We start from the raw sequence: 26,674 nt of genomic DNA, 5'->3' as shown, positions 1-26,674 counted from the left end.
ATTAACTGCGTAGAACTTTATCTACACATGCATGCACACACACAGTTCAAGTGAGCGCATGTAAAGCTGATGAAACTGAATAAGGTCCGTAGTCTACTTAACAGTATTGTTCCAATGTTAATTTACAATTTTGATATAATATTACATTATGTAAGATATCACCATTTGAAGAAGCTGAGTAAAATGTTCATAGCATTAGATTTACTCTTTTTGCAACTTCTTATGGACTTATAATTAGTTCAAAATGAAAAGTTAAAGAAAAATGACTAAGAAAAACAACTATCAGTAAAGATGTAGAATTTCCTTATCAGTAAGGAACTCTCAAACCTTGCTAGTCATATTAAGAACACCACAAACACTTTGGGATAAAATATTGGCAGTTTCTAAAAAAGTTACATAATTAACTACCGTTGCCTCAATAATTCTATTTCAAGAGAAATGAAAACACATATATATAAAAAAAAAGATTTCTACAATGACATTCAGAGTAGCCTTGCTCTTAATAGCCCCAAAATAGAAACAATTCAACTGTCTATCAACAGGAGAATGGGTAACCAAACTGTGAAGTATTCACACATTGGAATACTATTCAGCAATAAAAAGGAATTAACTACTGATACACACAATAACATGGATTAATCTTCAAAATATGTTAAGCACAAAAAGCCAGACACAATGGAACACAAACTGTATGATTCCATTTATATGAAATCTGAAGGCAAGCAAAACCAATCTTTGGTGAAAAAAATTCAGAGCAACGGTTGCCCGTGGGTAGGGAATTTTAATTTTAAAGGGGCACAAGGGAACTTTCAAGGAAATGGAAATGCTCTTTATCTTGTTTTGGTTGATGGTTACATGAATGAATGTTATCTAAACTCAATGAACGGGCTTCCCTGGTGGCGCAGTGGTTGAGAGTTCACTTGCCGATGCAGGGAACACGGGTTCGTGCCCCGGTCCGGGAAGATCCCACATACCGCGGAGCGGCTGGGCCCGTGAGCCATGGCCGCTGAGCTTGCACGTCCAGAGCCTGTGCTCCGCAACGGCCACGACAGTGAGAGGCCCGTGTACTGCAAAACAAAAACAAAAACAAAAACAAAAACAAACAAACAAAAAACTCAATAAACTGTGTAATTAAGATCTATGCATGTTAATGTATCAAGCATAAGCCATAGTAAAGGAAAATAAAAACGTGTTGGTTCAAAGTAATGGTAGTAACACTGAAAATGCTTTTTATTTTAAAATTAGGTGGAAAAAAGTCAGGAAAAACTTTTGTCTAGTATGTTTATAGATACAATAGAAACAAGTGAAGAAAACATACCTAAAATAACTGAAAGGACATATGTCAAAATATTAACAAGGGGTTGGACCATGGGTATCTTTTCCTTTCCCTCTGCTTAGCCACCATTTGTCAGATCATGTGTTCTGATTTTTTCTTAACTAGTTTATTGAATGACCAAAACTCACTCAATAGGTTGTAAGCAGAAACCAACTTTATCATATTTTCTATTGTCCTTTAAAACCTGCTCTGGGATTATTTCTTTTTTTCCACTCCTGGTTGGACCCTCACACATGTCCCAGAGGTTTTTTGTTCCTCTTGGATCATAACCAAATATTCCATTTGTTTTAACATTAAGGGTCTAATCCATATAATAGTTACATTATTTTAGTTTTGTCCAATGTAATAGTTAAAACTCTAAGTTCTAATTTAAAGTTTTTCCCTTCTCCCAGGTAGGGCCTGACCCAAACTAGAAACCTGGAACAGGGGTATATGGGCATAGTACATGACTACTCTATTTTCTAATTCATCTCTTCCTTGCTCACTATCCAAGATTTCTGTTCCCTACAAAGTTTTTAGTGAGGAAGAAACATAAAGTGCATAAAAATGTTAAACTAGCACTGTGGTCCTCTGAATATAGAGATGTAATATTATTGTTATTTTCACTTGTGGGGTTCATTTTGGAGTTCCATAAAAGAGACCTCTCAATGTAGATCTTCTAATGAGAAAATGTCTCTTTTTAAAATTGATTTCTTTAAATCTTCCTTTATCTGATGAGCTTTGGGTTTCATTGCAATATTGGAGTTAGATCATCCCACCATTGTCCCTTCTAAGATTCACCAGGCTGATTTTCTTTAAAAAGATCCATAATTACTTCTTAAAAACATGTACCTTTGCCCCTTTTCAGAGGAAGTTCAGCCTGCTGTAAACGGAGCCCTGTTTAATTTACAGCCTTGGACTAATGGTACTAGTTAGTCTCTCACCTTTAGCTTTTTCAGGCAAGTAACAGTCTTATGTCTCACAAACTTCATCAACACTTTTCAAACTCTTCCAGTGGTATACTGAAGGCTCTCTCTGACTTGCTTAAGACTTAAGAGTCTTCCTCTGCCCCATGCTAGAAAATGCACAGGACAATGCAATTCTCTCTAAAGATAATTTCCCTATCCAGTTCCATATTAAGTCTTAAATATTCTCCAAGTAGATGAAAATATAATGTTGAGTGAACCTGTTTCATAATCCCGTAGCATTTGTTGAACATGAGGTCTAGTTCTAGAACCACCACATCTAGTCAAGAAAGTTGTCCTGCACAAAAAGACACCTAGCAGAGGTGTTGTTTAGCTTACCAAGCCTTGTGCTAATCCCCCAGGATGGGTTCCTCTGTGCTCCCACAGCACAGTATGCATCCCTCTTATCATGACACTACAACAGTATCATTTCTGGTTTTACTTATTTCTCTTCCTCACTAGATAGTAAAGTCTGTCTTTCCTCTGTGTATTTATAGGTCCTGAAAATGCTTGGCACATTATTAAATGACCAATAAATATTTGCCAGATAAACAAACAAAACTATTTTTTGCCATATAATCTAATGAGAAAGTAGACTACAGTGCCCTGTTGCAATATTTCACCTGTTTTTGTGTTACTGCTTTATTTTTTGACTTCTCTTGTGCACTGACAACATAGCAAGGACTTCCAAGATGAGAATCTAAAACATGGCCTCAGAGAAGGCATACAAATTAATTTAGCTCGTTTTGCTATAAAAAGCAGAACAAATATAAATTTCAAGTTGGTCACAATCATTGTATTAAGGGAATCTTTCAAATGATTTCCACAGAGTCAATTAAAAATGTCTCTTGTTATCTAGGTTCTTAATTGGTTTATACTGTTTTCTCAGTTAGTGAGAAACTTCAGGAGAGACCCAGCAGACAAATACTGAATAAATTATTATATGTTAAGCAAAACTGTGTAAATGTCCTGAAGTGAACAAGCTGATGGTAAAGGCAGTTAAAAAGGAACATGGACTTTGCAATGGAATCTTTTAAGAAGAGCTCAGAGACCCTTTCCAGTTTTTATGATTTGCTAAGCACAGATGGCTGCATAAAAGGCCTAGCACTAACAAAAATTAAATTATTTCCTTCTTAGTATGTAAGTTCCACATAATTAAAATTTAACAGATTTGTTGTGAAACATGTGGAGATTACAAAATGGTCTTGCTATATAATTTTTACATTTTAATTTTCCTATAAAAAGAGCATAATAATAAACATAATGTTTAGGAATATTATTCTCTTCCACCTGGAAATGACAGATATTATAATTAGCACTTTAAATTTTCTTTCCATTTTGATAAGTACATTGCAATGAGAGTTTGATTACATCTGAGTAGTGTTAACAATTTTGCCTCAACAGAGGGCAGTAAAATATTCACACATCACCACACCATAATAATAAAATAATGTTACATATCATTTTAACAAACTGAAAAAAGTCTGGATAAATATATTTTCACAGGCACACTACTGTCTTTTCACATATTATCAAAAAAGAGTAGTTGAGGAATTTCTGGGTTCCCACAGGGTAAATTCAGCTACCAAAATCTGAATCTTTATATTACCATCAGAAAATCATGTATGATTATCTGTATCAAGAGGAATAAACTAAGTTCTCAATACCCCCTGTCTACAGCTTAGTTAAGATTTAGAGACTAGTACAATTTTTTAAATACTTGTAAATGTGAACTAAGCATTCCAAACCAGTCAAACATGTTCAGGGCCCAAACCTGAGTAGAATAGCAGATAGACCATATGGAAGACAGGAGAAAGGAGCTGGGAACAAAGAGAGCAGAGGTAGAACCAGAAAAATATCACTTCTGGAAAAAGAAGTTTCCTTTATGAGAGAGAAAATGATTAGAAAAATCTGAAAACTGATGTATCAGAAAACTGGATAGTTGTGAATTTCAAGAAATGGTCATGGAAGTGTGCAGAGCCAGAAGTAGCACTCCTGAGAAGATACCACGTGTGCAAGAAAAAAGATGGAACTTAGGAGAGGGATGCATACTTTGGATGCTTTGTAGAGAGAGGAAAAAATGAAACAGGGAGAGGAAGGGAGAAAATGAACAGATGAGGGTAATTTAAGGGTCCTAGAGAAACAAAAGTAAATGAAAAAATCAAGCTCTACCACCTGCATAAAAATATGCCATTGATTTTTTAAAAAGCACTTCATTTAAAATTAGAAACCTAATGTATAAACAAAATGCCTTAAATGCATCAAATATTACTGGTCCTGAAGAAGTAAGATATTAAAAACAGAAAACACAAATATATTAGTATGAAACTATTTTATAAAGAAGAAAGTGATAATCAAATTATTCCAGCTAATAAAAATTATCTGGAAACATAAACAAAACCAAGATAAAACATGAAGAACTAAAATACTATAATGAGTACTCTAATGTGAATTTAACATTCATAAAAAGTAAATTTCAGATATGAAATAAAACCTCTAGTCAGAAATTCAAAACCTCAGGTGTAAACAAACATACAAATAAAAAGAAATGAGAGGTGATCCAACTCAGGAATGAAGAAAATAGAATAAGAAATAAAGATCATCATACAAAGTGCCCAAGGGAGAACAGACTCAAATAAATATCCAATAAGAGAAAAAGAAGAAATAAAAATGACCAAGTACCTGATAATGATCAAGTAACAACTTCTCCAAGAAAAATTGTAAACTCTGTACACAAATCAAAGTCACAGGGGAGTGAACAAAAGCAGAAAGATTTTTCTAGAGGGTCCATGAACTGAGAAAGGCAGATGTACAGTGTGAGTACCCTGTTTTTACTATTTGTAGCATGAGAGGTGGTATAGTTCGTGCTTTACAGGGAAAACTCAAGGCTTTCTGACCTTGGGAACAAGAAGATTGAGTCTGGAGCAACCATAACATTGGAAAGAGAGATCAGGGAACCAAGAAAGCAAACATCCAGAGAGTAGATCTTTATATCTCCTAATAACTCTGGCTGATGCTCCAGCCACACATGTGCAGAGTATACTCCAACTAATAAGAACTAATATTAAGAACTATTATATGAACTAATATATAAACTCATTTGCTATATAAGAAACAGAGTTTTCAGTTTGAACCCAGTGATCTTAATTGCCTACTAAACCAAAACACTCATCAGAGAAAAATAAAAGAACACAGAGTCTTCAGAATTTAGCTTTCATAATATCTTGGATACAATTCAAAATAATATGAAATTAGGGGAACTAGGAAAATGTGATTCCTTTTCAAGAGAAGATAATCAGCTAGCATAACCCCCAAGATTTACCAATGATGAAATTAATAAGCAAATATTTCAAAGCAGCCATTATAATTATCCTCAACAGTGCAAAGCTGCACACTCACAAATAGCAAAAAGATAGTAAATCTTATCAAATCAATAGAAATGTTTTAAAAATGGAAATTGTAGAGTTAAAAAATAATATTAGAGATTTAAAATCATATTCTCTGGATTGACTTAATAGCACAATGGCACTGACAAAAGAGTCTGTGAACTCGAAGGTACATTGATAGAAATTATATAATCTGAAGAACAAGTGGAAAGGACTTTTTTTTGGGGGGGGGCATGCAGATTGTGGGATCTTAATTCCCTGACCAGTGATTGAACCTGGGCCCTCAGCAGTGAGAGCACAGAGTCCTAACCACTGGACCACCAGGAAATTCCCAGAAAGGTTTTAAAGAAATGAACACAAGAGAATGGAAAGACAAATCACACTGGGAAGAGATATTTGCAAAAGATATATCTGATAAAGGACTATTATAAAAAATATACGAAGAAGTCTTACAACTCAACAATAAAAAATAAACAAGCCTGCAAAGAAGACATACAGATAGCCAACAGGCACATGAAAAGATGCTCAACATTGCTAATTATTAGAGAAATGCAAATCAAAACTACAATGAGTATCACCTCACACCAGTCAGAATGGCCCTCATCAAAAAGTCTAGACTTGAGGATATGGGGAGGGGGAAGGGTGAGGTGTGTTAGGGCAAGAGAGAGACATGGACATATATATACTAACAAACGTAAGGTAGATAGCCAGTGGGAAGCAGCCCCATGGCACAGGGAAACCAGCTCGGTTCTTTGTGGCTGTCTGGAGGGGTGGGATAGGGAGGGTGGGAGGGAGGGAGACAAAGAGGGAAGGGATATGGGAACATATATATATGTATAACTGACTCACTCTGTTATAAATCAGAAACTAACACACCATTGTAAAGCAATTATACCCCAATAAAGATGTTAAAAAAACAAACAAACAAACAAACAAACAAACAAATAAATAAATAAATGCTAGAGAGGGTGTGGAGAAAAGAGGGAACCCTCCTACACTGTTGGTGGGAATGTAAATTCGTACAGCCACTGTGGAAAACAATATGGAGGTTCCTTAAAATACTAGAAATAGAGTTACCATATGATCCAGCAATCCCACTCCTGGGCATATATCTGGAGAAGAATCTAATTCAAAAAGATACATGTACCCCGATGTTCATACCAACACTGTTTACAGTAGCCAAGACATGGGAGCTACCTAAATGTCCATTGGCAGAGGAATGGATAAAGAAGATGTGGTATACACACACACACACACACACACACACACACACACACACAGTGGAATACGAATCAGCCATTAAAAAAGAATGAATAATGCCATTTGCAGCAACATGGATGGACTTAGAGATTATCATATTAAGTGAAGTAAGTTAGACAAAGAAAGACAAATATATGATATCACATGTGGAATCTAAGAAAAAGATACAAATGAACTTATTTACAAATAAGTGTGTGTATATATATATATATATATATATATATACATATTCAGCTGTACACCTGAAACATTGTAAATCAACTAAACTTCCATTTAAAAAGTGAAAAAAAACAAAACAATCCAAATAAAAAATGGGTCAAAGACCTTAACAGACACCTCACCAAAGATATACAGATGGCAAGTGAGCATATGAAAAGATGCTCCACATCATATGTCATGAGGGAAATGCAAATTTATACACAATGAAATACCACTAATACATACCAATTAGAAAGGTCAAAACCTGCACAAAGACGTTTATGGCAGCTTTATTCATAATAGCCCAAACTTAGAAGCAATCACAATGTCCTTCAGTAGGTGAATGGCACATCCAGAGCATGGAATATTATTCAGCACTAAAAACAAAAGAGCTATCAGGCCATGAAAAGACGTGGAGTAAACTTACATGCATATTACTAAGTGAAACAAGCCATCTGAAAAGGTTGTATGCTGTATGATTACAACTATAAGACATTCTGGAAAAGGGAAAACCATAGAGAAAGTAAAAAAATCAGTGGTTGCCAGGGTTAGGGGGGAAGGAGGGATGAATAGGCAGAGCATAGGACTTTTAGGGCAGTGACACTATTCTGTATGATACTAAATTGGTGTATACATGTCATTTTCCAAACCCCCTTGGTGCTGGAATATATAGCACCAAGAGTGAACCCTAATATAAACTGTTTTTATCTAGTTCCTTTTTAAAATTAAAATAAACTGTGTACATCTATTATTTTCCCTAATTCAGTTAACAATTTTATTACTAATGTTTTGAATTCTTTATCCAGTAATTGTTTATTTCTGTTTTATTATGTTTTTCATGGATTTTCTCTTGCTATTTCAATTGAGACCAATTCCTCTGCCTTTTTATTTTTGTTTCACTGTCTCTGCCTTTATGAATTTAGGTAAAACAGTTACCTGTTGTGGTCCTGAAGAGGTGGCCTTATGTGGAATCATCCCTATACAGACTGTGTGTTCTCAATGTCTTTGGTAGGAGAGCTGGATTTGATATGGATGCAAGTCACATCTTTCCTCAGGGTGTGCTGGCAGCTATCACCTTGGTAGTGGGTGGGGCTGGAGATGGAGGGACTAGAGCTGGAGGTGGGTGTGAGGTGGGTCTTCCCCTCTGCTCAGTGGCTGTCAGAACACTATCAGATCTGGGGTCTGCTCCCAAGTTGCTGGAGTGTAAGCCTTAAGGGTCAGGCCCACGCTGGCTCTGTTCCCTTTAAGTGTGTTTTCCTCTCTCCCTGCACTGGGACCCTTGCCTCAGAGTGGGAAAGTCTGAAGCCACTGGGGCCCTTGTGGTCTCTTGGCTCATGTCAGCCACAGACAGAGGTCCAAACTATCTCTGATGTGCTGCCTACACAGGCACCAACAATTGTTTATCTCACTCAGCTCAGGTGCACCCTAGGGTGCAAGTCCCCTTTATCCCTCACAGCTAATCACTGCCTCCAGTCTCCATTGTCCCAGCAGGGCAGGTGGGTCTTGAATGGAATCTCAGCATGTATTGGGAGGTGAACTGTGGTGGAATGGCTGCTATCAGAGATCTGGGCTGCTTCTTTTTTAGTATAGTCCACTACCTGCCTTCTAAGGAAGGCAGGTCAGATTAACCACAGCAGGTTTTTCTGGGTCTTTTTGGATGCTTTGGGTCTTTGTTGCTGCGCATGGGCTTTATCTAGTTGTGGCAAGTGGGGGCTACTCTTTGTTGCTGTGCACGGGCTTCTCATTGCGGTGGCTTCTCTTGTTGTGGAACATGGGCTCTAGGCGCGCGGGCTTCAGTAGTTGTGGCTCGCGGGCTCTAGAGCACAGACTCAGTAGTTGTGGCACATTGGCTTAGTTGCTCTGCGGCATGTGGGATCTTCCGGGACCAGGGATCAAACCTGTGTCACTTGCATTGGCAGGCAGATTCTTAGCACTGCATCACCAGCGAAGTCTCAGAGATCTGGGCTGCTTCTGATGCACTGCTTGAGTAAGTGCCAACAGTGGCTGCTGCTGCACCACCCTGACTCCGCCATGGAACCAGGTCACCTCTGTGTTCCAGATCCAGTGGGTTTTCTTAGTTGTAGCCACCCAAGATCCAGTGCACTCATGCTGTGACATGGAGTGAGCAGGGCCAGAGTTTTTGCTTGGCTTGGGCTGTGGTGCACTGCAAGGTGGTCACAGGAAACTCAGCAGCCAATAGAGCAGACCTCTTTCCACCCCGTTACAGGAGCAAGCCAGAGAGGTGTGCACTTCTCAGGAGTGAAATCCAGCCTTCCCACTGCCCTCATTTTAGTCCCAGCAGTCCTCCAACCAGCCGAGGGGGCTTGTTTCCCTTGTGCCCATTTGGACTGGGGCACCCAATCTGTGGCTCTCACTGCTCACTGCCTAGGATGAGTGTCTACCTATGTACTCTCCTTCTTCCTCTGTCTCCTCCCAGGGCCATAGGTCCTGACCCAATAGCTTTTCTTTGCTTCCTACCTGATTACACATGTATCTTTCATACAGCTTTCATTGTACAAGAGTCCTTCTGTCAGTTTCCAGTAAGAATTGTTCCACATGTAGATGTATTTTTGATATGTTCATGAGAGGAGGTGAACTCCACACCTTCTTACTCTGCCATCTTGATCAATCTCCCCTAATGTAAACCATGAATTTTGGGTGATAATAATGTATCAGTGTAGAGTCACTGATTGTAACAAATGTAACATTCTGGTTTGGGATGTTGGTAGCTAGTACGTTGTTACATTTTTTATTTTCTGTGTATTATGATGTTTTGAAATCTTAAAAACCTTTCTACCTGGGGAGAGAATGCCACTCCCTGGGCTAACCAATTCTTAGAGATAGTAAAAAGCTCAACCAGGAGCATGTCTTTGGTATGGAAATTAACTAATCCAGAGCCACACTTCTTCTACCTGGTCTATATACCCCAGTAAGCAATATTCCTCTGTCTTAATCATTGCAGGGCCAGGTACCAGGCAACCAGGGACCACCTCTTTAGCTTAGAGCCCGCCAAAATTTTAGCCAATCCTAAACTGTTTTCCTTGCCTGACTTGCTTTTCTTGTGGAAACTCCAGTAAACTCTGTGGTTTAGGCTGTCCTCTTACTCATGTGCTTTCTGCCTCCTGACTTATGCTAGTGCTCTCCCATGTGGCCCTGAGTTACGTGCCATGCCTGCTGTTTCCAGGACCTGTGAGTATAATAAACTTTGTTTCCCTGAGCCTCTCCTCTATTTCCTCTTGTGCCACAGATGACTGACTGTCCCCCAGAAGAACAAAGAAGAGTGAAGGAGACTCTGCTTGTGTAGGGGAAGGGGATATATGGTAACTCTCTGTGCTGTCCATTCAAATGTGCTATGAACCTAACACTACTCTAAAGAAAGTTTTTTTTTAGTTAATGAACAGATTCTCAGAGACTTGGTAGTTAATAAAAATTTGACTAAAGTATATGTAATTGGGGTCCCAGAAAGAGAAGAAAGAGAAAGTAAGGCAGAAAATAAATTCGAACAAAAATGGCTATAATATTTCTAAATTAGATGAAACATGCAAATTTACAGAATCTGGATGCTAATGGAACTCCAATCAGGATAAACATTTAAGTAGTCCCTGTCTGGACATTTTATAATCTAATAGTTGAAAGTTGAAATAAAGAAAATCTTGAAAGTAGCAACAGGGAAATGGCATATTATGTATGGAAGAGCCATGATTCATTTAATAATTAGCTACTCATCAGGAAGTATGGAGGTTATAAGAGAATGAACATATTTAAATTAGTGAATAAAAAAATAAACCTGTCAACCATATTTTCTTTTTCCAATGAAAATATCCTTCAGTAATGAAGGGAAAATAAAGACATTTTCAAATAAAAGAAAAACAAAGGAATGTGTTGCCACTAGGCCTGTATTGCAGGAAGTAGTAAAGGAAGATATTCAGGCAGAAGGAAGTTGATACCAAGTGGAAACTTGGATCCTCAGAAAGGAATGAAGATCACTAGAAATGGTAAATACAAAGATAATTTTTCCTTTAAATTCCTCCAAAACACGTATGACAGTTTAAAGCAAACTTTATAACATTTCTTATGGTATATAAGCTATGGTAATGTAATATACTTAATAACTAAAACATAAAAGATGGGAAGGAGATATATTGACCTTTATGGTTTTAAGGTTTCTACATTTTATGGAAAGTCATGCAACATTAACTCTAAGTAGATTGTGAAATGTTAAGGATGTAGCTATAATCTTGTAATATACTTTTAAAAATGCTGTCTTAGACCAGTTTTGAGGCCTTGGTTAGAGGCAGGTCAGTTCCTCTTCTTGAGTGGCCTGTTAAGTTCACACTCCCTTACCAGTCTCACACTTAGGACCACTATATACCTGCACTAATTGCCCCAGGGCTAGATACCAGATAATCAGGGACAACCTCTCTGCCTCAAAGCCAAGTGAAATGATTTAAACCAGCCAATCTTAAACCTGATTGTCCTGCTTCACCCTTTTCTTCCCAAAGAAACAATAAAAGTGCTTTCCCACAGTTTCCCTTTCTCCCTCTGCCTCTAGTACTGCCCGAGTGGTCCTGTGTATGTTCTTCTCAGGGACCCGTAAGTATAACAAACTGTAAAACTTTCTGGTTTCACTCTCTTGGTGTGCATCTGGCCTCACCATACCTCACCCAAAGTAATATGGTTACAATAAATCCCTAAAGGAATCACTGAAAAAAAGGAAGCAAGTAAGCATAGGAAAAAAAAAAAAGAGAGCAAGCCAATGAAAAAATTTAAATGGAATATCAAGATTTAGTCAAATAATATAAAAAAGACAGAAAAAAAGGAAGAGAGTTAAAAAGCAGAAAGGATAAATTGAATAGAAATGTTAAAATGGTAAGCATGAACCAGTAGAACCAGTATTAATTATTAAACTTTAATGAACCAAACACTATAATAAAAAGACATATATTATAAAAATGCATGAAAAAACAAGACTCAACTACATGCTGTGTACAAAAGACACATCTTACATATAAAAACAGATCGGATGAAAGTAAATGGATTAAAAATGTATACCATGCAAGCAGTATGCATAAAAAGGCTGAAACAACTGTTTAATATAAAACAGATCTAAGACAATAAGTATTATCAAAAATAATATGGGACATTTCATAAGGATTAAGGAGCTGATTCATCCCTATGACTTAACATATAAATATGCATCTACCTAATAACAGAGCTATGGAGTTTATACTAAAGCAAAAATTCATAGAACCACAGAGAGAGAAAGAGACAATGCCACAATCATAGTAGGAGATATTGTCAAGAGTAAGAAGATCCACCTGACAATCCCAAGTAAGGATTCCCACCACATGGAGGACACCAAAGATCATAATAATGCCAGCACCCAGAAGTAGGAGTCCACAGACCCCAGACCGCTGCATATTCTGTGGGTTTGAATTCACTAAGGAAGACTCAATACCAAGGCACTGGTTGGAAAAACACTTTATTCACAAAAAGGAGAAGAGTCAAAGCAAGATCACTGTCTGTAGTGTATGCTGGTCTCCCATGGCCAGTTGGTCCCTCCCAACACCCAACACAGGGCATGCCCAGCAAAGACCCCATTCTCTTCTAATGGGAATGGGCTGGCCAGGTACCATATGACACACATGCTTAAGCAATGTAAGGAAGTTCACTTTGTATCCAGGAGAGAGGAAATGTTGTTCCTAATAAGGAGGAAGACTCTGGGGCCAAGTGACAATTCATCACCCATCTTCCTTACAGGGAAATGTTTCAGGCCCAGGGCATTCATTGGGCAATCCTAGAGAGGGGTGGCAGGTCATGAAATGGCTGCTTCCCCAACACAAAATATCTATTCCAATAAGAACAAAAAGCTGCCCCTTCTATGATGGAAACAGTGTACTGCAATCAACCTGCCACCAGGTGGCTGGCTGATCACCCAGAGGAATGGTGCCATATTGAAGACTCAGCATTATTCTCTGCTGCTGGCAGATTGGACACTCAGGTGGCCATAGCCATGGCAGGTCACAGGATGGCTGCTTCTCCAACACATACTAACACTACTCTCTCAGAAATTGGTAGAACAACTAGATAAAACCAGCAAAGACATAGAAAATATGAAAAACACAATCAACTGCTTTGAACTATAGCCAACAACTGCAGAATACACATTCTTTTTATATGCACATGATGTAATTATCAATCTAAGGGCATAAAGTCAATATCAACAAATTTAAAATGATTGATATAGTACAAAATATGCTTTTTGACTAGAGTGGAATTAAAGTAGAAATCAGTAACAATAAGATATGTATTATGAAAACTCCAAATTTTTGGAAATTAAAAAACATACTTCTACATAACCCTGGGTGAAAGAAGAAATCAAAAGGAAAATTAGGAAATACTTTAAACTAAAATAATAAAAAAAATAATAAAATAATAAAATAATAAAAATAAAATAAAATAAAATAAATAATAAAAATAAAAATAATAAAAATAATAAAAATATGACATGTAAACTTGTGAGATGCTTCTAAAGAAGTAATTAGCCAAATACAGTTATAGCTTTAAATGTATATATTACAAGCAAAAAAGATCTAAAACCAATGACCTAAGGATCTATATAAAGAAATTAGACAATGAAGAAAAAAATTAAACCAAAATAAATAGAAGGAAGGAAATAATAATGATAAGGGCAGATATCAATTAAACAGAAAATAAACAAAAATTAGAGAAAATTAATGAAACAAAGCTGGTTCTCAGAAAAGATCAATAAATTTGATCAAGACAAAAAGAGAGAATATACTAATTACTAGTATCAGAAATAAAAGTGGGAAAATAACTATAGACATTACAAACATTAAAAGGATAATAAGAGGGGCTTCCCTGGTAGCACAGTGGTTAAGAATCCGCCTGCCAATGCAGGGGACACAGGTTCAAGCCCTGGTCCAGGAAGATCCCACAGGCCATGGAGCAACTAAGCCCATAAGCAACAACTACTGAGCCTGTACTCTAGAGCCCACAAGCCACAACTACTGAACCCACATGCCACAGCTACTGAAGCCTGTGCGCCTAGAGCCTGTGCTCTGCAACAAGAGAAGCCACCGCAATGAGAAGCCTGTGCACCTCAACAAAGAGTAGCCCCCACTTGCTGCAACTAGAGAAAGCCCGTGCACAGCAACAAAGACCCAACACAGCCAAAAATAAATTAAATAAATAAATTTTTTAAAAAAGAATAAAAGGGGATATTACAAAAAGTTTTCCTGCCAAGAAATTTGACAATTTACATTAATTGTCAACTCCTTGAATAACACAAATTACCAAAACTGACACAAGAAAAAATAAAATATTGCATTGCCATATACAAATTAAAGAAATTGAATTCATAATTAAAACCCTTCTGTCAAAGAAACTTCAGGCCCAGGTGGCTTCATTACTAAATGTCATCAAACATTTTAAGAGAAATAATAGCAATCCTATACAAACACTTTCAGAATATTAAAAAAAATGAATATGTATCAGCTCAGTTGAGAAGATCATTATCTCATTAATATTAAAACCACACACAAACAGTACCAAAAAAGAAAACTACAGATCAGTATTCCAATGAATATAGATACAAAATTTTTTCAGAAAATATTATGAGATCATATCCAGCAACCCCAAAGGTTTGAACCTAGGACTTCAAATGTATTACCCAAAAATTCAGTCAGCGCAAATAACCATATTGATAAAATAAAGACAATAAATCATATAATAATTTCAGTAGATGTAGGAAAAGCACTGTACATCCAACAGCCACTAAAGGTAAAAATTCTCAGAAAACTAGAAATAGAAACATCCTCACATTTATAAAAGTTATATAAAAATTACCAACAGCTTTTATACTCGATGATGAAATACTGACTGCTTTTACCTTAAGATGGGGAACAAGGCAGAGATGTCCACTCTCAGCACTGGTATTCAGCATGACATTATGGGTCTCAGTAACTGGAATAAAGTAAGAAAAATAAATAAAAGACATTAGCAGGGAATAATAAAATTATTTCTGTTCATAAAAGACATGAATGTTTACACAGAAGTCCCTGAGGAATATACATGACATGTTCATATGAATAAAATCTTAAGGAAATTATGACAGAGCTATTAAAATAATTTAATTCATCAAGGTCAAAGTATACAATGTCAGTATGCCTTTTTTGAAATTAAACATTTTTGTTCTTTGAAAGATACAATGGAAGAACATGAAAAGGCAAGCAACAGATTTGGAGAAAATATTTGCAAACATATCTGTCATATCTCTGAAAAAGACTTAAATAGAATATATAAAGAATATATTAAGATGATAAACCAATTAATCAGCAAAATATTTTAATAGACACTTCATCCAAGAAGATATATTAATGGACAGTGAGCAAATATAGATGCCACCACTAGGCATCAGGGAAATAGAAAATGAAAACACAATATTAAAATACTACACACCCACTATAATGGCTAAAATTTGAAAGACTGACAAAACTCAGTGTTGGCAAAAAGATAAAGGAACCAGTTGGTGGTGGGATTGCAAAATGGTAAAATCTCATTGGAAAATAGTTTGCCACTTCTTTATGAAATTAAATGCACATTTACTGTATAATTCAGCAATCCCATTCCTAGGTGTTTACCCAAGTGAAATAAATACATACATCCACAAAAGACTTATATGTGAATTAAGACTTCATTATTCTCAGCTGCACTATTCATAATATTAAAACATTTGAAATAACCTCCATGTCCATCAACTGGTAAATAGATTTTTAAAAATAGAGTAAATATATGTTATTGATATCTACTCAACAATAAGAAGGAATGAACCACTGATACATGGAACAATATGAGGTGAATCTTAAAAACATTCTGAGGGGGGAAAACATATAACTATTTGCATGGAATTCTATAGAAGGCAAAAATATAATGTCAGAAAGCATATTAGTATATTAGTTGGCACCTGGGGTTGTGATTTTGGGGATGAAATTTAATACAAACAGGACTAAGCTAACCTCATGGTATGATGGTAATATTCTACATTTTGATTATGGTCATTAGTCATTATAAGACTGTATAAAACTGTACACCTAAAAATGGAGCATTTTATAATGTGTTTGCATAACTTCTACCTCAATAAAGATGGGCAAAAAAAAGCAGTCAAGAAAATGAAAACATAATAATGAAGAGATAAAAATTATGTGTGAATTGATAAAGCAAATAAGCAAAGAAAATATAGCATGCCTATAATTTAGGTTCTTAAAGAAGAAAACAGAAACAATGAAATATAAATGATATTAAAAACTATAATCAAAGAAAACTTTTCCATGGATAGGAGATATGAATCTAAATGCTTAAAGGACTTATTGTGATATCTGAGTTGTTTGTACCAGAATGTCCTAATAAAACTATTAGACCTTATATATAAAGAGTACATCCTCAGGTCTCCTGGGAATGGGGAGAAACTAGACCTTTAAAAGGAAAGAAATCAAGTTGGCATCAGTCTTCACAGCATCTAGATGTGAAGCAACAGAGTGGAGCATTATTTAAAACAAACAAAAAAATCTCAAAGAAATATATTGTAGCCAGACTTTACATCTAACCATACTGTCTGTCATTCAATTTTAAAAGCTATAGAAAAACAGTTCCAATCATTTAAGTACTTAGATAATACTACATTCATGCATCTTTTCAGATGAATCTAGTAGAAGACTAGCTTTATCCAATCAAGGTATGACTGGGGATACTCAGGCAAAAGAACTAATGGTAAATATTGAATATTTTCAATTATAGAACTGAGACTAAAAAGTGGAAACAAGCATGGATGATTAGCATGTCAGTGACATATGTTCAAAGTAGAAATAACACATCTAAAAAATGGGAGAAGGGAGAGATAAACAAAAACAGATAAATCTCATTGATTGTTATATAAGTAATATGTGGGAGTCAAATGATCTTGTTTAAAGATGATTTAAAAATGGGAGAAGCCAAATTTTAAAAGGGGGTGTAGAGCATTATAGAAGATGCTAGATTAAAGATGCACCTTCCTAGACTGTAAAAGAAAGAACAAGGAAAACTGACCACATTGAGAAGAGATCTAGAAAATATAAGACATAGCATAAGTAGTATGAAATAATTGATACCAAAATAATTCATTTATATAAGGGTAAATGGGCTTAACTCCCTTATTAAAAGAAGAATTTGAGATTGGCTCATAAGCAAAACACACACTTAGCTGACTAAAAGACATACCTAAATCAAAGCAAAATATAAAATAATGAACAAATGTATACAAGCAAAATGCAAGGAATAAGTAGGTGTTGTGATCCTGATATTAGAAAAAGTGAATTCAGTCCAAAATACACTAGATTAGGAAAAGGACACTTTATAATGCCAAAGGCCACAATTCACAGTGAAAATATAACAAGAATATATATGTATCAAATAACATAGGAAACACCTTCATAAAGCAGAAATACATGGAAAAACAAAAGCTACATATTTGTTTTTCCACTACTCAAGACATAGAATCAGCAACTTTCTTCATTCCTTTTAGTGGAAAACTGTATTTAAGGTCAAAATTTGCTCAGTTACTTACAAATGAGATGGTTCTAGACATGCAGTGGTGGGGGGTAGGGTGACAACATTGCAGGTTATTGTACTGGCAGAGATGGAAAATATCTTATTTTTAGTGTTATGAGTATCCATTTATTTTTCATTTTAAATCTTATGTTACTTTGTCCCTTCAAATTTTCTTCCTATATAAAAAATAATTTCCTCTATAACTTGCTTATTTAGATTTTCAGCCCTTCAGCTAAGCTATAATCATACCTCTTTCTTATTAAGTCCATGGTACAGACAATGTTTGTGTCCCTCCAAAATTCATATGAGATCTAATCCCCAATGTGATGGTATTTGAGGTGGGAGTCTTTGGGAGTTGACTAGATCATGAGAGTGGAGCCTTCATGAGGGTTTAGTGCCTTTATAAAAGAGGACCCCAAAAACTCTTTACAACTTTCCACCTCATAAAGACACAGCAAGTATTAGATGGCTGTCTATGAACCAGGAAGCAGGCTCTCACCAGACAGCAAATATGCAAGTACCTTAATCTTGGACTTCCCAGCCTCCAGAACTATGACAAATAAACTTCTGTTGTTTATAAGCCACCTAGTAAGTGGTATTTTATTACAGCAGCCTGAATGGACTAAGTCAGTCCTTTGGCTCATTGATCACAATTTTGTAATCACTTATTGACCTATTTCAGGTATGTTATTATACTCCTACATTATATTGGCTTTCTAATAGATCTTCATTTCCCAACTTACTATGTACAGTTTTATAGCGACAACAACCACTGCATTGCTAATTGTATCAGGCAGAGTTCCAACAGAGAATAGCCATAGTCAAACAGGAAATTAAGGAGAATTCAACAGAGACTATTTACACAGATGTGGGCAAGGGCTAAAGGGAACCAACTAGAGATGGTGCAGTATCCTGTGGTAGCAAAAGAAGAAAACTCTTACGATTCCTAGACCAGAAAGGAAAAGGGGGGACCACAATTAGCCAAATCCAGAGCATACAGCAGAGGCCACTGGAAGAAGAGGGAGGAATGGACTTTAACAGAGGACTAGAGCCAGGCCATGACCTTACAGGGAGGGATCCTGAAAATAAATACCCCCAAACACTTCTCCATCTGCCCTCTTGTCTCCTACTGATTCCTGTTATTGGCTAACTCCAAGGGTAAGATGGGGGTAAGAGAGTCTAATGATGCAGCCCATATAGCTTGGCCTCCTGGAGCAAGAGCTGGGCAGAGAACAAATTTTAGGAATGAAGAAACAGAAAATGTCTACCTCCCTCTCCCTAAAAGCCTCCTCTTTCTAAGCTCCAAATCATTTCTTTAACTGCCAGTTTCACTGTTCCATGCTATTTCTAATCTATTATCTTCAAAACAGACTGTATTTGCAGAGCTCCACCCAAAACTTATTTTTCTCTCCTACTAGGTAAATGAAGTCATCATCCAAACATGTGCTCACACCAGAATGTGCCTGTCATCTTTAACTTCTTTTTTCTAATACAGTCATCCTTCAGACAACATGATCTGTATATTATACCTTTAAATTATTTTTAAAATCTATCTCTTTTTAGTTCTGTCATAGTCTTAATTCAGGCACTTAGTATCTTCTTTATGGACTGTTATAATGGATTCCTAGCTGGACTTTCTACCACTAAATTTGCCCCCATCCATTTTGTCCTTTATATTTCTACTCTCAAATTCTTCTTCTCTTCATCAAGCCATATTGTCTCTTACTAGGACTACTTGTAGATCCTACTCATTTGACTTCTTAGTCCCACTATTGTTCTGCTCAAGTCAGCCAACATTATACTGTAACCTGGTTATGTCTTTCATCTGATCATTAAATAAAGGTCAAACTCCTTAACCTGGTATTAGTGCTCTTTTGTGATCTACCACAAACCTATCTTTCTAGCCTCATTCTCAGCACTCCTTCACATTAATCTTATGCTCTAACAAAACCAAAGAATTTATAACTCCCCATACACAATATATATATGTTTTACAACAAGCGTTTATTGATTGCCTATAATATGTCAGACACTAAGCTAGGTGCTGTGTATAAAAAGATGGATGAAACTAAGTTCATGCCCTCAATAGTTTCCTTTAATCATAATATTTCTGCTATCTGCAGGACAATTCTCATTTTGTCAGCCTGGAAAACTATTAATCCATCTAGATTTAGTTTAAACATGGCTTCTTCTATGAAATCTTTCCTGATTAGAGATAGTTACTCCTTCTTTAGTGCCACTAATACCATATGCACATTTTTATTTTAACACTTAATACCCTACTGCTTTTATTTACTTCTATGTCTTGCTCTGACTAGATTCTGAGTAATATAAGCATATTTTGAAAATCTGTGTATCCATAGCAACTAGAAGCAATCTCAATAAATGTTCATCAATTAAAGAATGAATGAATGATGAAGTCAGTGAATTAGAGTACGAGAGCTGAGGTGAGAGAAGAGGAAAGCAGAGGAGAAGAGGAGGGGAAAAACAAGAAAAAGTCCTCTACAACCTCATTTTGAATCTGTTTTGGGGCCATAATATTTTCAGGGTTGAGACAAAAAGCAGGACACTAAGGCATTTGTTTTGTCATGTCCAAATATTTTACACTGAGCAATTATCTTTATCGTCAGTTTAATTTCGAGGGTTATATTTTGTGGCTACGTTTTAATTAGTCAAAAGTGATTCCACTTGTCAAGAATTGGAAAGCGTACAAAGTGACCTCATTAAAGTCAATGAGAAAGGTCATGTACAGCAATGTTCACATGTGCAGTCTTACCTAGAAGCAGCCCAAGCTATAAATCATACCTACCAACTTTGAATTATAGTAAATATTTCATTCAGTGCTATTACATACAGTATCTGTCTGTGTAAAATCATTGTTCAGAAAGAAATTTAACTCCTAGAATAAACTGGAATATGCTTGATTTCCAGGTGAGTTATTTAGACTGTTCCCTTTTACATGAGTTATTCTGTAAATCTCAGTTCGGTTTTGCTATTTCTTTCAATGGAGTATGCCTTTCTTTCCTATTTATACGATTTTTGTTATAATTTTGAGGAACACAAATACAAATTTAAATATATTTGCATTTAACCTGAGGTTAAATGTGTTTCCACTATTATTTTATTTATATTTAGGGAATTACTATTATTCAAAATATAGTAACAAGGAAAGGAAGATCATTTGGAGTAGTGGAATAAGCAATGGTGGGGCTTTAGGTGACCTAGGCTCCAGCCCTTAAACCGGTTGGTCTTAGGCTAAGTGACTTTCCTTCTGGACTCCAATTTTCTCTTCTGGAAAATTCTGTGCTCAACTAGATCTGAGATGGCAAACTAGAACATCACAGTTTGAATCCTTTAGGAGATGGGTTTTACAAAAAATGTTTTGGTCTGTGTAGCATTAAACAATGAAAAACGGCTTCCCCGGTGGCGCAGTGGTTGAGAGTCCACCTGCCGATGCAGGGGACACGGGTTTGTGCCCCGGTCTAGGAAGATCCCACATGCCGCGGAGTGGCTGGGCCCATGAGCCATGACCACTGAGCCTGCGCGTCCAGAGCCTGTGCTCCGCAACGGGAGAGGCCACAACAGTGAGAGGCCCGCGTACCACAAAAAAAATAAATAAAGAAAAACAATTTATAACTATATTTGGTGATGAATGTTAGCTAGACTTGATTGTGGTGATCATTTCACAGTATATACAAATATCAAATCATTATGTTGTATACCTGCAACTAATATAATGTTATATGTCAATTATATATCAATAAAAATTAATTAGAAAGATTCAGGTAGGCTTTCCATCTCAGATTTGCTAAAATCCCTCTCCTTCCTTCACTTCTAAACTAATCATGCACAGAGCAGACCCAAAGTAGGACAGCAAAGTCTTTGAGAACTGAACTGCAATATAAACAATGCCCAAGGACCAGACCAAACCTTGCTCTGATCTTTCTAATGTCATATACCAGTCCCAGTTCACATCTGTTATATACTCGCACACATGTGAGAAATAAATTTGTAGGCTTTAGGATTAATGATCATTAAGATCCCCTTCATATTAAAATGTTGTAAATTTTTCAGAGAAATTTAGATATTGCTAGTAGAAAGGATATTTAGTCTGTCTCTGGGAAAGTCTATCACTACTTGTGTATTGTTTCATTGGCTTGTGAAGGTAATTTTGCTATGGCCATTGATTTGAGGCTTAGCTGTCTGACACCTTCTGGAATATTAGTCTTTTTTTTTTCTGTTTCCTGAAAAGAGGACCCTGTAAATCTACATTTTATATAATTAAGTGTGGCTTTTATATTCTTGACTATACTCTCACATGACACACAGTACATGGTCAATATTATTTTGAATGAATAAATCTGCAACAAGATACAAGGTAGAGCAAATGTTGCTAATAAGTAGAACTTAATTATGGCATAATTTTGAAGCACCTTAAATGCACAAACAAATATTTATCCAACTTCTGCAAGTTCAAAGATACAGGATATTTTAAAAGCTAAATTAAAAGAATATATTAAAAGCATCAATCCAATTGGAAACCAAAGGAAAGAGAAAATTCTGATAAATCAATTTAGATCACTGTACAATTATGTATTTCCAAATTCCTTGAAGAAATAACTTCTCTGAATTTTAACAACACTATTCTTTCTGCTTCATTTTTAGAGTGGGAGTAAGTTAAATAAATTGTCTTAAGGGATCATTAGTATCTTCTATAAGACAGAGATTGAAAGCTGACTTTTACTTTGTCTGACATCTTTCATATATTGGCCAATCAATAATTATTTGTAGAGTTCAGTTTCAAGGATTTTTGTTAATCTGTGAATTTTCCATTTTCTTTTTAATTAAAATTTATAGAGTGCATCTGTCTTTTTTTTTGCAGAAGCTTGGAGTTGAATTTAAAACGAAATGTAATAGGATTAATTAGCTATTCTTGTTTCCTTATATTTTTACTCTTTAAAATAAAGAATACAAAATGTTTTGAACTTTAACTTAGAATCTTGAATGATCATGTTTGCAGGCAAAACAAATGGGACATAATATGGGTTTTATTGGAATAGTCACTTGAGTAATGGTATCTACTAAAATGGACATTAATGGACATTATCTATTTCTATAAACCAGTGTATGATGAAAAAAAGTCCAGGCTTATTATATAGTTTTACTTTCACGGATACTAAAGAAAACTTTTATTAATCTCTGATGACCATCAAAAACCAGTAAGCACACAGGTTTGATGATGTGGTCATTTGCAGAACTTACCTGCTAAGAAAAATGCACTTAGTTATATTTTGAAAATCAGAATATGACTACCTGCTATTTTGATTATCTGAAATTTCACTATGCCTGCCGATGTATGTCTTTTCCATTTTGAGATCTCCAGCTTAAAAGAAATTGCATCCTGCCTGTAGTCCCTTCAGATCATTGAGGATACACTGTATAAACAATTGTTTAGAAAAGTATTTTCCTTTTGTTAAAATTGATGATAACTTGATAGTTAAAATTGACTGCTAACTTTGGAAACAAATTATCAGAACTTTCTTCTTTCTCTGTCCAGGTTGTTGACTGTGATTTACCTTAAGATAAAAATTTCTTATTTTTTTTGTATTCAGGTTGCAATAAAGTGAAGTCTGATCTCTCATTCAAAAGGGAGACTAGAAAGCAGAATGAGAAGTGGAGTTGATGCAAGTTTTCCCTTCTTCAACTTTAGGTACTGATGATTTTTACTAATGAATTGCTGATGGCAAAGATAATTAGATTCCATTCACAAAATACTAACTTGGGAAAAAATGGGCAGGCTTTGATGTTTGTGGTTGTTTCGTGTTTTTGTTTGTGGAGTTAACCTACAAAATAACTTTAGCACTTAAAACTAAGATATATGACACTGGTTCTAGCCACAATGCCTGCTATATTACAGTGGTTACATCTAAAAACTAGACAAAACAAACAAACAAACAAAAAAAAAAATGCCAAAACCCCTCCCAACTCTCTGAGAACTCTAAAAAGGCCAATATGGAGGAAGTGGGTTTTTTTTTTTCTTCTTCCTTTATCTTCCAGCTTTAGCTTCAGAGCAGGCCAAATCAGTAACTGAATAGTAGGCAGGTTAGCAAATACTCCAAGAGAAAGCCTGTCTTTTAGAGCCAGAAAAATATCCATTTTCATTGATTTTCTTTTTTTCTCTCATTCATGCCTTAAACCAGTCCCATTTGAGTCACAGTGACTAATGTATGCTCACCTAAGACCAGGAGAAAAAGGCCATCTCTCTGAATAGAGGAACTGGTCAAAATGTTCCCTGTTATGCAGACAGTAGGGGGAAAAACCTTATAAATTGCATATCTCTTTTCCCTTGTCACTTCACCCTAAGTGCAGCCCAAGTGGCATGGATCTGTACTGCATCATGAGAAGCTAAAATTTTGTAAGAATTCCATATTTCTGGCCAGAAGAATGGGAAAATGGATCCCTTATAGCTGAAGGGTGTGTGTGGGGGGAAGTCTCCAAGAGGAAAGAGAAGGGGAATCACTGTTTCTGCGTATGAACCAACTAAAGGTCAGGGCTGACCCCCAAGCTTTGCATGCATGCAATACACCCAAAAAAGATGACAGAGCATTAGAAAAATAAGCTACCATATAAAAGTTGTTCAAGGTCCAGACCAAAACCTGAGTGGCATATGCAAGGAGCACACTGGAACAATATTCAAAAGGTTTTGAAAAATGAATTAGCTTTGGAACCACTTTCCTGGTTTTGGAAGGCAAGGAAGAACTGGAGTCTGAACCTTACCAGGTTGATGCCTATGAAAACAAGAACAGTGACAACAAATCAGCATTCTCCAAAGGATTTTAAAAGGAATAAGACCCTCATCATAATATTCAAAATGTCCAGGATACAATGCAAAATTACTCAACATACCAAGAAACATGAAAATCTGACAAAAATCTCAAAAGAAAAGGCAGTCAACAGACGCCAGCTCTGAGATAATATAGAAGTAAGAATTCTCAGACAAAGACCTTAAGGCATTTGTTATTAGTATGTGTAATTAACTAAGAGTGAATACTCTTAAAACAAATGGAAAGTGATTATATTCTCAGCAAAGAGGAAATAAACATATAAACAAAAACAAATAGAAATTTTGACTTTCAAAATATAGTATTTGAAGTAAAAAATGTCCTGAATATACTCAATAACAGAATGGAGATGAAAAAGGAAAGAGTCAGTGAACTTGAAATTAGATCAATAGAAATATTCCAAATTGAAGAAAAGAGAGGAAAAAAACAATGAAAAATTTAACAGAACATCAGGGATTTTTAGAATGACATCAGAGCATCTATTACTCATGACACTGGAGTCCCTGAAAGAGAGGAAAATGAAATTAGTGCAGAAAACTATTCAAAATACCAATGATGAAAACTTCCAAGATTTAGTAAAATATGTAAATTGAATTTGTAAAGTTCTGTGAACTATAACTAGATAAACTTAGAGAAAATCAGGTTCAGACACATCATAAACTGAATTCCAAAGAAAAAAATTTATTTCCTACATATAAGGAAACAATTGGAATAACTGCAGATTTCTCATCAGAAACCATAGAGGCTATAAGACACTGGAATATCTTTGAAACACTAAAAGAAAAAGAACTGTCAATTAAGAATTGTATAACCAGTGATAATAAACTTCAGGAATGAAAGGCAAAATAAAGGCATTTTCAGATAAAGGAAAACTAAGAGAATTCAAGACTGGTAAACCTACTGTAAAAGAGTACAAAGGGTCTTTTTTCAGGTTGAAGGAAATAATTCCAGAAATAAGCTTAGAGTGTGAGTATTAAAGGAAGAGTAAAAGGCATGGTAAATATCTGGGTAAGTAAAATAAATGATCTTTCTCCTCTTAAGGTTTTTACGATATGTATGACTTGAATGAAAAACTGTAAATTTTCTGGGAAACATTTTAATGTACATAGATATACATGACAACTGTAACATAAAGGGGAGAGATTAAATGGACCTATATGGTTACAAGACACTATACATACTCTAAGTAGATTGTGAGAATGCATATTAAAATGTATAGTGAAACTCCTAAAAAAAATAGAGATAACACATAAAAGCCAATAAATAAAATGAAATATTAACATATATCCAAATAATAAAAGAGAACACTAATTAATGATGAATTAATTAATCAAGACACTGTGGTTTTAGTGAAAGATTAGACACACAGATCAATGCCACAAAATATAAAGTCCAGAAATAGACATATATGTAATATGGTCTGTTGATTTTTGCCAAAGCTGCAAAAGCAATTCAATGGAGAAAGGATAGTCTGTTCATCCAAATGCAAAAAGAAAAATCATGATGCATACTTTACCCTTTATACAAAAATTAACTCAAATTGTCTCACAGACCAAAACATAAATAATAAGGTTATAAAACTTTTAGAAGAAAACAAGGGAGGACATCTTTGTGACCTTGAATTAGGCAAAATATCTTAAGTATGACATTAGGAGCATGACTCATTAAAGAAAATATTGATGAATTGGACTTAAATTTAAAATTTGATTGTGTGAAGGATGCTATAAAGACAATATAGAGACAAGCTAAGAATAGGAAGAAAATATTTTCAAATCACATATTGACAAAGGATTTTTACCCAAATATATGAAGGACACTGAAAATTTGGTTATAAGAAAACACACAACCCAATGGAAAAAAAAATGGACAAATTACCTGAACTGACACTTCACATCAATGTACAAACAAACAAATATAATGACAATAAGCACGCAAAAAGATGCATGTATAGGGTATGTATAGTTTAATAAACCCTCAGGGTCCTGTAATTTTATGTAAAGTTTTCATCCCTTGAATATCACATATATTTTAAGACTACAATTTACCAATAAATGATAAGACTTGAAAAAAAAGGGTGATCTGGCAGTGGCAAGTTACATCATG

Source organism: Lipotes vexillifer, unplaced genomic scaffold (assembly GCF_000442215.2).
Source record: "Lipotes vexillifer unplaced genomic scaffold, Lipotes_vexillifer_v1.1 scaffold298, whole genome shotgun sequence".
Classification (NCBI taxonomy): domain Eukaryota; kingdom Metazoa; phylum Chordata; class Mammalia; order Artiodactyla; family Lipotidae; genus Lipotes; species Lipotes vexillifer.
Note: the sequence above shows the minus strand (reverse complement) of the source record.